The 12390-nt window shown below is 39.6% G+C and overlaps 1 pseudogene; it reads left to right on the top strand.

The window, feature by feature from the left end:
- The first annotated feature begins 11006 nt into the window (after positions 1-11006).
- On the top strand, positions 11007-11124 carry LOC129409652 (5S ribosomal RNA; annotated as a pseudogene).
- Positions 11125-12390: the final 1266 nt, after the last annotated feature.

Below are 12390 nucleotides of genomic sequence, written 5' to 3' on the forward strand. Positions count from 1 at the left end.
GAATTTATCCACGACTATCAAGGTAAGAAAGATGAAAGTTTAAAGGTGAACAACGACGACGCATTAGTGAACTACTCCTGAGCAAAACTAACGTTATGATTGTTTATCATTTTCAGTTTTTAGGACATTCCCTTTCCGTCAAGAAGTTTTAGTTAATTTGTTTCAGGGGTTTGTATTTGTGTTTTGCACAAATGTCGGCCACTGTAGGAACAGCGAACGCGTGCACACGAGCAACAAAACACAAAGAAGAACTGGAACAACTCAAAATCGAAATACAGAAACGTGCCCACGGGATTCTAAACCGAGACAAGGGGCTTTTTTTTACGTTCACACACCTGGGATACTGTCCTGAGGAAGTTGGACTGCAGATCAAAACCTGTTTAAATCAGCTGATCAGACACACCACAGCAACATCACGTGACCACTCTGAGGAAGATGGCTAGTGAGCAGTCGAAACTGTCAGGTATGAAAACAAAGTCTTGGTCTGAAAAAAGAACCTAATGACATTTTTTTAAATACACAACTTAAGAAGCAGTTTATAAAAGGAAAAAAGAAAGAATACAATGATATCTAGATGAAGAAAACTGAGCCAATTTTTTAATTTTTCGCAGAATTACTATCGCCACCAGAGCCCAAATGAAATTGTCATCTGCATTTTTCCAAACGTCTTCTGGTTTTGTAACGTAAGTGTGAATAGAGCCCATTGTGCACACATTATGAAAATGATCTTGTGAGATTTTTTTCCTCACGTTTGGAGTGGATAAAAAAAAAAATCGGAGTTACGTACTGGACCGGACAAAAAAGGGTTAAGAATCGGTGAGTTACATCTTTTACAGTTCCAAAACACTTAGTAGAATGGAAACAAAAATATGAAATCAAAGAAATTTTTAATTGTGAGGCCAGAATTGGAAATTGAATTGTGAAATTTATGTATTAGGAATTAAGCTAAAAACTCGTGGACCCAGTCTCGGATCTCATCTTGTCTTGTGAAAATGATCTTTCTTTCCCCATGTTTTTAAGTTTGGATTGGATTAAAAAATGGAGCTAAGTACTGGTGACCTACGTTTTTTGTGAAGCTGTAGTCCCCAAAAGCATGACAGTGAAAATATTAGATGAAGTAAATAAACAATGGTGAGTTATTTATTATAAAGAATGTGAAACTCTTGTCTTGACTTGTTCTCGTAGTTCCAATCTCGTGTCTCGTTCTCGTATCTTGTCCCTTCCCTACTATTCTCCACATTCGCTTGTCCCTTACCGTGTCCATCTCACGCATGTCCAAATTTAGACGCCTGCTACGGTTGGGTGATCATTTTTGATGGTGCTGCTGGTATTATCGGAGAGAAGGAACGCGATAGCTGTGAAACTGTGTGAGTCTTTGGGTTTATTTCTGTCCATTTCAAGCGCTTTGATACAGCTCGGACCATTACTCTATAAGAAATCCAATTACTGCGTTCGAATATCACTGTGGCTGCTCGACCTGCCTGACAGAGGTCAAAAAGTCAGACGCGGTCACCAAACATGCATGCGCTTCTAATATTATATGTTTTGTTTATGAAGAAATAGGACTTTTGTACACAGCAAAAACTGGAGGGTTAAAATTTCAGGGTTGTTTTAGACACAAACAGTGTTATTTTAACTATTTAGAAGTTAAAAAGGGGTTCCAGTTGAGGTTATTTCCCAGAGTTGATATGGTTGAAGTTAATTCAAATTCCCCTAGTGTTAATTCAACTTCTCTTAGTGTTAATTTGGCACCTCCCACCCAACAAATCAAAGTCCCACAAGAAAAGACCAGTTTGAACCAGTTTTGTACATAACTTCATCTTAAATTACCTAAAATAAAGTGTAAAAATTAAACATCTCTGTGTGTTGTGTAGCTAAATCAGGATAACTCTACAAAGTGTTATCCGTTTACTCTCAATACGTTAATATAACAATTGATTTTGAGGTTAAACAGGAACTTTAGACATTTCCAAAAATGTAAAATTTACTCTAAAACGGATTGGAGTCATATAAACTCTGAGAAAATGTTAAAACTGATTCTGTGAAAGTCCATTTTAAGTCTCCACTTTTTGCTGTGTAGAGTCGATTTATGGTATAAGACTGGACTGTGATATTGGCAAAGGCTGTTCGTTTGCCTTGATATCACGCTGGGTGTTCTACATGCATCTCTATGGTGGAATGTTCATCAGTTACCATGGTGACACAACACACACATTAGCAAACACAAAAAAGATGGTTTCAGGACAAAAAGATGGTTTCAAGATGGTCTGAAAACTCAAGAAAAAAACACAAAATGGATTTAAACTAAATTTTCATGAGGCTGTGATTAATACAAGTGGTCATGGTCCTTTTAAGGTGTTTTTTAGGAGTGATTTTCAACAAAAAGCTGAGCGTGACAAACTTAGGGTGACCAGACATCCCTATTTACCCAGAACAGTCCCAGTTTTGAGCCCTGTGTCTCCTGTTCCTGCAGATTTATCCAAAACCAGTGATTTGTCCCAGTTTTATACAAGAAATGTCTCAGCTGTCCCTATTTTTGACCAATCTGACATCTGCCAACAGGAAAGAGAGGCATATATTGTAATTTGTTTAGGTAAAACACAGAAAAGCTGCTTAAAAACGACCAAAACACAAAGAAAATGTGATTATACTGACATGTGTGTAAAATCCCTCAGTCATTCAGGCAGAATCCATGTCAAAAGGAGAAATTCAATGTGTCAACTGGGCAAAAGTTTATGTGGTCGAATATGTTTTGCAGCTCATCCAAGCTGCTTCTTCATTTCTGGTTTGTATTGCTGGTGGACACAGTCAGGCACATATACGGAAGTGACCTTTGGTCCAGTTGACAAATTTAATTTCTCCTTTTGCTAAACTGACTCATGTTGGTCATAAATGGTCTCTGAATAACAGTTTTCCTTAATTACGCAATCGTTTCACAGTTTTATTATTACCAACCGCCAAAAAAGCGGATATGTGCCAGTTTTTATTAGGAAATTCTGGTCACCCTAGACTAAAAAAAAAAAACAAAACAAAAAAAACCTGTTGTCTAATGGTAGCTAGCTTGTGACTGTAATGTTATTTGAGAGGCACTTGTTTAGTAACACAAATCAGTTCACCTGTTGTAGCTCCAACTAAAGCAGCTCTTTCTGGTCAGACTGTGTTAAAATAAAACTCAGATTAAAGTCTATTTTGAGTAACAGAGCTTCAGACAGAGCAGTGCTTGCAGTTAGCGTCACACCCCCACGGGAATGTTGATGACGTCCGCTGCAAAATATCAATATGTGAAGGTTTATTTGAGTTCCTCCTTGGATTTAACGATCGGTTTGTGACACTGGAGATCTAGTGTTGTGGTTGGCACTTCTGGTTAAGCAGGAATCCCATTAATTTCAATGGAGAAATAGAAGAAAAAATGCCTTTGCTTTGTAGTCTGTGTATAACTTATTCGCTGTCAAGATCGGCAGCCCTCTCCACAATCATTCAAAAGTAATGATGTCCAGTGGCAACTTCTGGAAGTAGATCAATAAGGAAATTTCAATAAAATTTAATATAACTTTTTATTATTATTATGTTTTGAATTCATTGGTTTAACCCGGATTTCTCATTATAGTCGAACATCCTTTTCAACCCGATTTCAACATCAGAACTCTTTGATAATGTCAGAATGTTGTTATCTCCCCAAAAACACCTGGAGTTGTGCTTTGTTTCATTTACACATGTTTGAGTAATCCTTTATTATTAGCCCGTCCACATCTCCAAAGCTCAAAAACGCTCTGTGATAAGCACATGTGAATGAAATAAAACACGACTCCAGGTGTGTTTGTGATGAGGAAACAACATTATAATAGATCAGAAAATAGCGTAATATTAACAATGAGCTGGCGGGCGGCCCACATTGTTCTACTCCTCATATGACATTTTTAGCCTTTTCCACCTCGAGTTAGTCACAATAATGGATTTCAAATATTGATGATGAGATTATGTGTGTCTGAGTAACTTTACTTAGTCCAATCTGACCAAGACAAGACCCTTAAAGTGGTCCACACATTCTCTACTTACTTTCCTACAGTATCTTTTCACAACAGGCCTTTTTATGAAATGTCTGTATTTTTATGTGTGCATCTTTTCTTTGCTTGGTTGGGACTTGGACTCGAGTCAGACTTGTGTCACTTTTTTAAGAACTTGAGACTTGACTTGATAAAACAGACTAAGACTTGGGGTTCCACTCGGACTTGACGGTCAGTGACTTGGGACTTGACTCAGACTTGAGGCTTGTGACTTGAGAAGACTTGATGCTTCTCCTAAAAATATATATGTTTTTAGAAAATACTTTTCTCTTTTCAGTTGATAAATGCGGTGCTGAATTTTACAGGAACAAACTGGAACATGTCCCTCCCACTTCTCTGTTTGTTACTTTGGATGTAACTGAAGTACTGTGGTATTGTATCCTCAAATGTACTACAGTACAATACAGTACAATACAGTACAATACAGAACAATACAGAACAATACAGAACAATACAAAACAATAAGTAAAGAAAAGTAAAACAGAAGGAACTACAGAGAACATGATCCTTCCATTTTTAAATCTTAATTCTTTTGAGACATTTAAAAAGGGGAAAAAAGCATTTCTACAACTATATAAAAACTCATATATAAAAATACCATGGCTATTTAAGAAAAACAATAATTTAAAATTCATATAAATTGCTAAAATCTAAGCTATATTTGGTACTTTTGTTTAAAGACTTGAAATGACTTGAAGCTCAAAGCAGATGACTTGAGACTCGACTTGGACTTGCCTGTATTTGACTTGGGACTTGACTCGGATTTGAGGTCAAAGACTTGAGACTTACTTGAGACTTGCAAAACAATGACTTGGTCCCACCTCTGCTTCTTTGTATTTGTATTGGGCTCTAAGTATAGGGGTCAGGCTATTTTGGTGGTATCTGAATGACCAGCAGGTAAAAATTACTACTAAAACTTACTACTAAACTACCACTAAAAATTTCCTACAATGTACTTGAAAAGTCGTGGGCATCGCTGGTCACTAGGGGTCAGTATAGACCACAATGCATTGCAAGAGTTGGAAAAACGACAGCGGACAGCGACAAGTCTTAAACTGGACACAACATGGCTGAATGAGAGCAGATAGAAGCGCTGGTTTTCCACATTGTTGATCCTGACTTTGAATAAAACAATCTTAAGTAAACCACTATGGTGTAAAGATGCTAGGAGGAGCCTCTTACCTTAAGCCTGAGTACACTGTGCGATTTTCTGCCCTTTTTGAGACGATTTTTCACTCATTTTGGTTTAATCTTGTGTCGTGCTTCGTGTAGTAAACAAGGGGTAATGAGAACTGATTAATACCTCACGACCAGCTCCAGATCGGCAATCGTAGGTCACAAGAATATCAAACCTGTTTGAAATTCAGTCATCTCTCATGAGGGTTTCGCACTGTTGAAGTATTTCGTATAGTGTAAAAACATGAATCGTGAGCGGTGAACTTTTAAACCCTGCGATTTGGTCGTACAGTTTGAACTGGGGCTGAGTGAAATTACCATAAATATTGCACAGTGTATGTCCGGCATTAGTGTGAGCTGTTAAAAGAACTTGGACATAACGCAAATAACTCAGCTCATTTGCGTGAGATCCAGTGAGAAAAAAACATGTAAAATAAATTTCGTCCATAAATACTTGTGTGCAATCTGAGTTGATCATTATTTATGACTGAAATCAAGTTTTAGCAGAGTTTAGTGGAGTTATTTTCACCCAGACACCAGAATTACGTGACCCAAATGTAGTGAACTGTGTGTCCAAATCGCTCTATATTGTGGGCTAAATAGTGCATGTCTATGTAGTGAGAGAGGGGTTAGTCTAGGGTGACCAGATGTCCCTGTTTACACAGGACAGTCCCAGTTTTGAGCCCTGTGTCCCCTGTCCCAGCAGATTTATCCAGAACTATTGATTTGTCCCAGTTTTATGCAAGAAATGTCCCAGGTGTCCCTATTTTTGACCAATTTGACCCCAGTCAACAGTAAAAAGAGGCACCGATTGTCATTTGTTTCGGTAAAATACTAGCCAGACTGGCGCCACCTTGTGCCTCCGCTCAATTTCATTTCTCTCCAGCGACTAGGTCAGAAATTTAAATACACTAGACAGTTCACAAAAACCCCGGAAGTGCAAGTTCGGGCACCAGCCAGTTAGCGAAGAGCCAATGATCCCCGAGATCGAAGATTTAAAGCCGGAACAAAGAGAATGTTTGGTGAATTTTATCAAGGGGAAAAATGTTATTGCCCTTCTTCCTACGGGATTTGGGAAAAGCTTAATATACCAGTTAGCCCCGTTAGCGGCTCATTACATACATCACGACCAAATAGCAGCGATTGGTTAAATGAAACAAAGTACCCGCCTACTGTTGAGTGAACGGATCCTAATGCTGCGAGGTCAGACAGTTTCTACAAAGTGAAACTGGCTAGTAAAATACAGAAAACCTGCTTAAAAATGACCAAAACACAAAGACAATGTGACTATACTGACTCATCAAGCGCATAACAATTTACCTTAAGTACTCGTGTCACAATTGTATTATTACCAATCACCTCAAACCGAGAGTGTCCCAGTTTTTGATTTTGAAATTCTGGTCACTCGGATGAACACTAGGGGTTAAGGGCTAGGGTGGACATTTGGACACAGCCATAGTTTGGACAATAATAATCAACAGTGAGCTCATGGGGCAGCCCGCGTTTCTTTTGTGAGTGATCGGTTCAAAGTGAAGGCTGCTAATTTTAGGGGCGATGTCATCCTTTGTGAGAACACCATCTAAACTATTGCCTTTCAGATACTTTCCCTTAGCGACTGATACTAAATTATCCTTTGGCGTGTGTTTCCTGTGTCCAGTGACATGAGTCTAAGTTATACGATACGGAGAACAGCACATCTGCCTGTGACACATTTTGAAATTCGATATATCGCTACAGAGAAATATCACGATAAACAATATCATTGAAACTACTTTAAGCTACTGACACAATAATAATAAAGCAGGATAATCCCAGTAAAACATTTTTAAATACAAGTATCATTAAAAAGACCTGAGCTGCAGCAAATAAATAACAGAATGAACCAATAATTAGCTGTAGAAGTTAGTTATGGAACTCTCTGCCGCTCAAATCTTATAGTATTACAACAAAAGTATATCAAATCTCCCTACTTTTACTAAGAAATTGTACACAAGGTAAATAATGATGACCAAAATACACTGTCCCAGCGTTCATATATTGAGCGATATGTCGATGTAGTAATTATCGTGACAGGTCTACCGTAGTTACAAAGGAATATTATGATAAACAATAATATTGAAACTGACACAAAGCAGGATAATCCCAGTGAACCAAATTTTAAATGAAATGAGCCATAAAAAATTTACAAATTAACAGCAGAATGAACCAATAACTAGCCTTAGAAGTGACTGATTCTACTCTCTACAGCTCAAATCTGACCTTATTTTACATCAATATGGTAAAAATCTCCCCACTGTTCCAAAGAATTTGTACAGGATAAATACTGAGCCTAAAAATATATGATTCCAGATTTCATATTGAGCTGTAAATCCATATAGGGATTATCGTGACAGGCCTTGTGTACACCTCCAAATACTGAACATTTGCAACCCATTGCTGTCTTATTTTTTCTTTCGCCTAAATCCTTACTTTACCCCAGTGCATGTTGTACTGTTTAATGTATCCTCACGCTGCTCCAGTGGGACAGCAGCCGCAGACCTGAGCAGACGGGTGTGTGTCCTGTACTCTGCAGGTCTGGGGCCTTCAGGGGAGATCCAGCTCATCCAAATGAATGGGACTATTATGTAAGTGCTTACAACATCCAGAAATTATGTAAATGGATCTGTTGCTACACAACAATGTGACTCCTGTCAAAATATAAACAATATTATACAAATGAGCAAATGTATGAACATCCCAAATCAGACCAAACCCTCGTCTGGGGTTGTATATGCACTCGTACATTCACACCAAGTGGAAGAAGGTTTGTAAAGGTCTTAATAAATAAGATGAGTCATCGGCTTCTTCCATGAAAAGGGCACTTTAAAAATGAGGTTTTTGGCTGGTACTCAGAAGGAGGACTTAGTGCTGTGAAGATTTAGAAAAGACTCAAGTAGCTGCTAAGTGTTTGTAAAAGGTCTGATATAGGAGTCTGAGTAGCGGTGGAACTTAACTAAGCACTAATGGAGGAGGCCGGGGGAGGTCCAGCTGCGGTCCATCACTGACACTGTCCCACCTTGTGCTCCCCTTATGCGTCAGTGCCTGTTTGAACTGCTCTGTCTGTTTTTATTTGGTTTTGCATCTTAATCATCGCGGGTCAGTAAACAGCTGGAGCGGAGGTAAACAGGCTTTCCTCTGGGGCTGACTGCAGCTGAACTTCACACACTCTCTGCAGGTTGGCCCGTCCTTGAAGCCTGCCGCTCACGCCTCACTGCTAACGCTGTGCACCGTACATTTCTCAGAAAACTCAAAGCCTTTGTCAGCACTAAAGGATCCTGTCATGATGGTTGATGTAGATGATAAAATGATGTGTTCAAGGACCATCTGAATTTCCACACACACACCCGTGCTGGGTATGTGTCGGGGAGAAAGAGGGGCAGGATCAAAGGCGCTGAGTGGGAATGATTCTCTGAAATGAATAGTGCTGGGGGATATTGCTTTAACCTTTGTCCAAAGCACAGTGCTCAGGGACCTCCCTGTTTGTTTAAAGGGTTCAGAGTTAGCTCCAGTCTCTCCATCCACGCACAGTCATCTTGGCTAAAGTGACACATTCACTGAAGCGGCTGGTTCATGTCACAAAAAGTAGTTAATCTCCAGACTGCCACGCTGCAAGACATACTACATTGATAATGCATTTTTGTGGTCGGTCTGATATTTTTGGCATTTCATCAACACCGAGGGGTTTGATTATTCGCTGAGGCAGATGTACAGTAGTGTTTTATTTCAGGGGTAGATCAAAAGTGTCTCCATGCTGCGTCGAACCACAACTCGGATTATATTAAGATTTATTTGTTTTGGGCCTATCCGCTTCACAGGGAGGCGAAGCCATCAACAACTCTGCTCTGCCACTCCCTGAATAGAGTTAGATCTAGACACATGAGCCACAGCTGCATGTCTGAATGTGCTTCTTTTAATTGGACTGGACTGTATATGGAGGTCCCAAGGTGCCACATAAATGAAGATGTCTACATGAACCCCCCTCCCCTTCTCCACAGTCTCACTATAGCTCACAGCCTGCCCATAGGTTTGGCAGCAGCCAGGCCAATGCGCTGTAGGGGAGTTTTATTGACTTGGATTGATGGAGTGATGTGGACATGAATGATATCTGAGATATTCACATATGCTGAGCTTGACTTACGGCCTGAAAATCACTATAAGTTTGACATGTTTTATTCTCGTCGACATCCCCAGTACCTTTGTCCTTGAAGGATGGAGTTCTCATGTTACACTAATCCTCATAAAAAGTTAAAGACATGTTCAGTTTTATTCCCACATTTCTGATGCCATGTTACAAAACCACTTTTTCTTTCAAATTGTACACAGCAGCTGACCCTTGGGCTGAAATATTGCAGTGAGCTGTGCTATGTGAGGAGAGTAGTCTGTAGACGTGATGAGGAGTGGGTGGTTAGAATAACAATCTGTAAATGTAAACACGCTTTGGCTGGACCTACAAAAGCGTCTATGAGCCATATTGAAACCCTTAGTTTTTTTCTCTGTCTCACTAATAATGCTCCAGTCCATTGTGGGTCTCCCTCTTCCAGAGCCTCATGCACAGCTGCTCCACAGTCTGCAGGGTGGGAACCAACTGGGCTGGGCCGGGAGGGAAACAGAAACATGTGCGAAAGAGTCCAGATGATGGTGTACAGAATCCACAGTGTAAGAGACAGGCTAACACAGATATAAGAGACAGGAGAACACAGATATAAAGGTACCAGCGCAGACTGATGGATGAGAGGAAAGGCCAACCACTATTACAAACAGATGATCCTCTTGGACGATGACAGAATGAGCTGTTTCTTTGATTTACGACGGTGTACACTGAAACTTACATTTGAAGTGCATTGATCCAGAGGGTTTAGCGTTCACATGCAGATCCTCAGTGGGTCGGAGATACTGCTCATGCCTGTGGTACTGGCTTCCACTGCTCAACACTTCTGCGACTTAGCCTGTGTAAATCTCACTGGGTGGGAAGCATCTTGTGGCTGATGACATGGACAATTATCTATTTGTCTGCATTTGCTTGTAAATCATGAAACAATCCCTTATTGACACTCTGGAAATGCCTTCATATTCCACATCCTACATAGTGCATCTAAATGTTGTCACTCGCATCGGCCCTGGCATTCTTTTGGTAAAATGTTGTGGCTACTTTTGGTTCTATGTGGGCAGACTGGCCAAAAGCTCAAAGGCAATGAATCCTACATAGAAAAGTAAACAAAATACTGAGCAACAAACTGCAGCCACTCCTTGTAAATAGACTGATCAAAATATTGTGTTTGAGTGATTATTTTTTTGTGAACCTCAACTCAAGTCATTCCACTTTTAGCATTAGATTAACTGTAATGTTGCAGTGTGGCACAAACAAACCTCTATTGACGGAAGATAAGATAAACCTATATTTGTCACACGATGGGGAAATTACAGTGTTGCAACGCAAAGGTCAAGAACATGCAATCAAAACCAAGACATATAACTATAAACACTTAACAATGGACATGAAATCTAACACAACACAGCAGGGTAAGGCTGCGAAACATATGTACTATAAGAGGATCTGACTGTGGTTATGATCAGAGCAACATATGGATAAAAATAAACAGCAGTTAAAGTGACTACAATATGTTATACAATATTATGCACAATATGTGGCTATATGGTTATCTACAGTGCATCATGTGGAAAGACTGAAGGTTCTATATTATCGTATTTTTCAGACTATAAGGAGCACTTTGTGGCCATGCCACCTTGTCAAAGCCTGATCCAGTCAGATCTCAGAAGCTAAGCAGGGCCGGGCCTGGTTAGTACTTGGATGGGAGACCACTGGGAAAATCAGGTGCCACAGCAGGGCACCTGTCATAAAAACTGTTGCTGTGTTCTTAGGCAAGGCACTGCATGCACCCACATTGCCTCGTATGAAAGTGGTGTGTGCGTGAGTGATGGTGGAGTTTGGAGGGACCGATGGTGCAGATTGGCATGGCAGCCATGCTTCAGTCAGTCTGCCCTAGGGCAGCTGTGGCTACATACCACTGGGTATGGAGTGAATGAATAATGCTCTGTAAAGCGTCTTTGTGACAAATGTCTGTGAAAAGCGCTATATAAATAAAAACTTACTTGCTTACTTACTTAAATCGACAGTGCACCTTATAATCCGGCTTGCCTTATGTATTAATTCTGGTTGCGCTTACTGACCTCAAGCTTTTATGTGGTACACAGCTCTCAAAAATCTGTCAAAATGTTTTAGTACGACTTTTGTAAGCTACGAAGCCGCACCACTTTTATGGATTGTCAGAGCATTACGGCTACTGTTGTCAGGAGCCTCGCAGAGTCCAACAGAAGCTGACTGCATCAGCACAAAAAAAGCAAGCTGTTTTTCAGCGCTTATAGTTTATGTAAATTAGCCATGTGGCTTTAAGTTTTGTATCTGTAAAATGTAAACAAATGTGAACAAAGCTGCATTAAACACATTTTTACTCAATGTATATTTGAGTCCTCCTCGTAGGAAATAAAATTCCAAACAAATTATCCACATTCACATTCATAATACACATTCACCAAGACAGGGAGGCAACACTGGGTGAATTACGCCATGATCTGCCAATAGATCGTGGATGCCTGGGCTAAGGATCAGTCTCAAGTGTCGTCCGTTTGTTTTGTTTAATGCGCCTTATAATCCAAAAAATACGGTACGCAAAATTGACTCTTGTGGGTTTTAAGTCATGTTATAATGTTGGTACCTCATCAAAAACATACCTGGAGTTGTGTTTTGTTTCATTCACATGTTTGAATAACTCTTTATTATTAGTCTGTTTACATCACCAAAACTCAAAATATTCTGTACCACTTTCTGATTTTATGAAGCTGTTGTTTTTAAGTTAACAGCTCCTTTTTACATTTTGATTGGAAATTCCAGGGCTGAAATAGATAGATTTTATTGATCCCCAAGGGGAAATTCAGGCAATTATCCAAATGATTCTAGTGAAGGTGTATGGAGTTTAAAACATTGTGGAGCACTTCCTTTATTACCACATCACAAGGTGGAAGGAGTGTTTAATAAATATGTAGGATTTGTGTGTCGTGTGAGTGAAACAAAACACAACTCCAGATATGTTTG

Source organism: Boleophthalmus pectinirostris, unplaced genomic scaffold (genome assembly GCF_026225935.1).
Source record: "Boleophthalmus pectinirostris isolate CB_2022bp ecotype Guang Dong unplaced genomic scaffold, ASM2622593v1 HiC_scaffold_2, whole genome shotgun sequence".
Classification (NCBI taxonomy): Eukaryota; Metazoa; Chordata; class Actinopteri; order Gobiiformes; family Gobiidae; genus Boleophthalmus; species Boleophthalmus pectinirostris.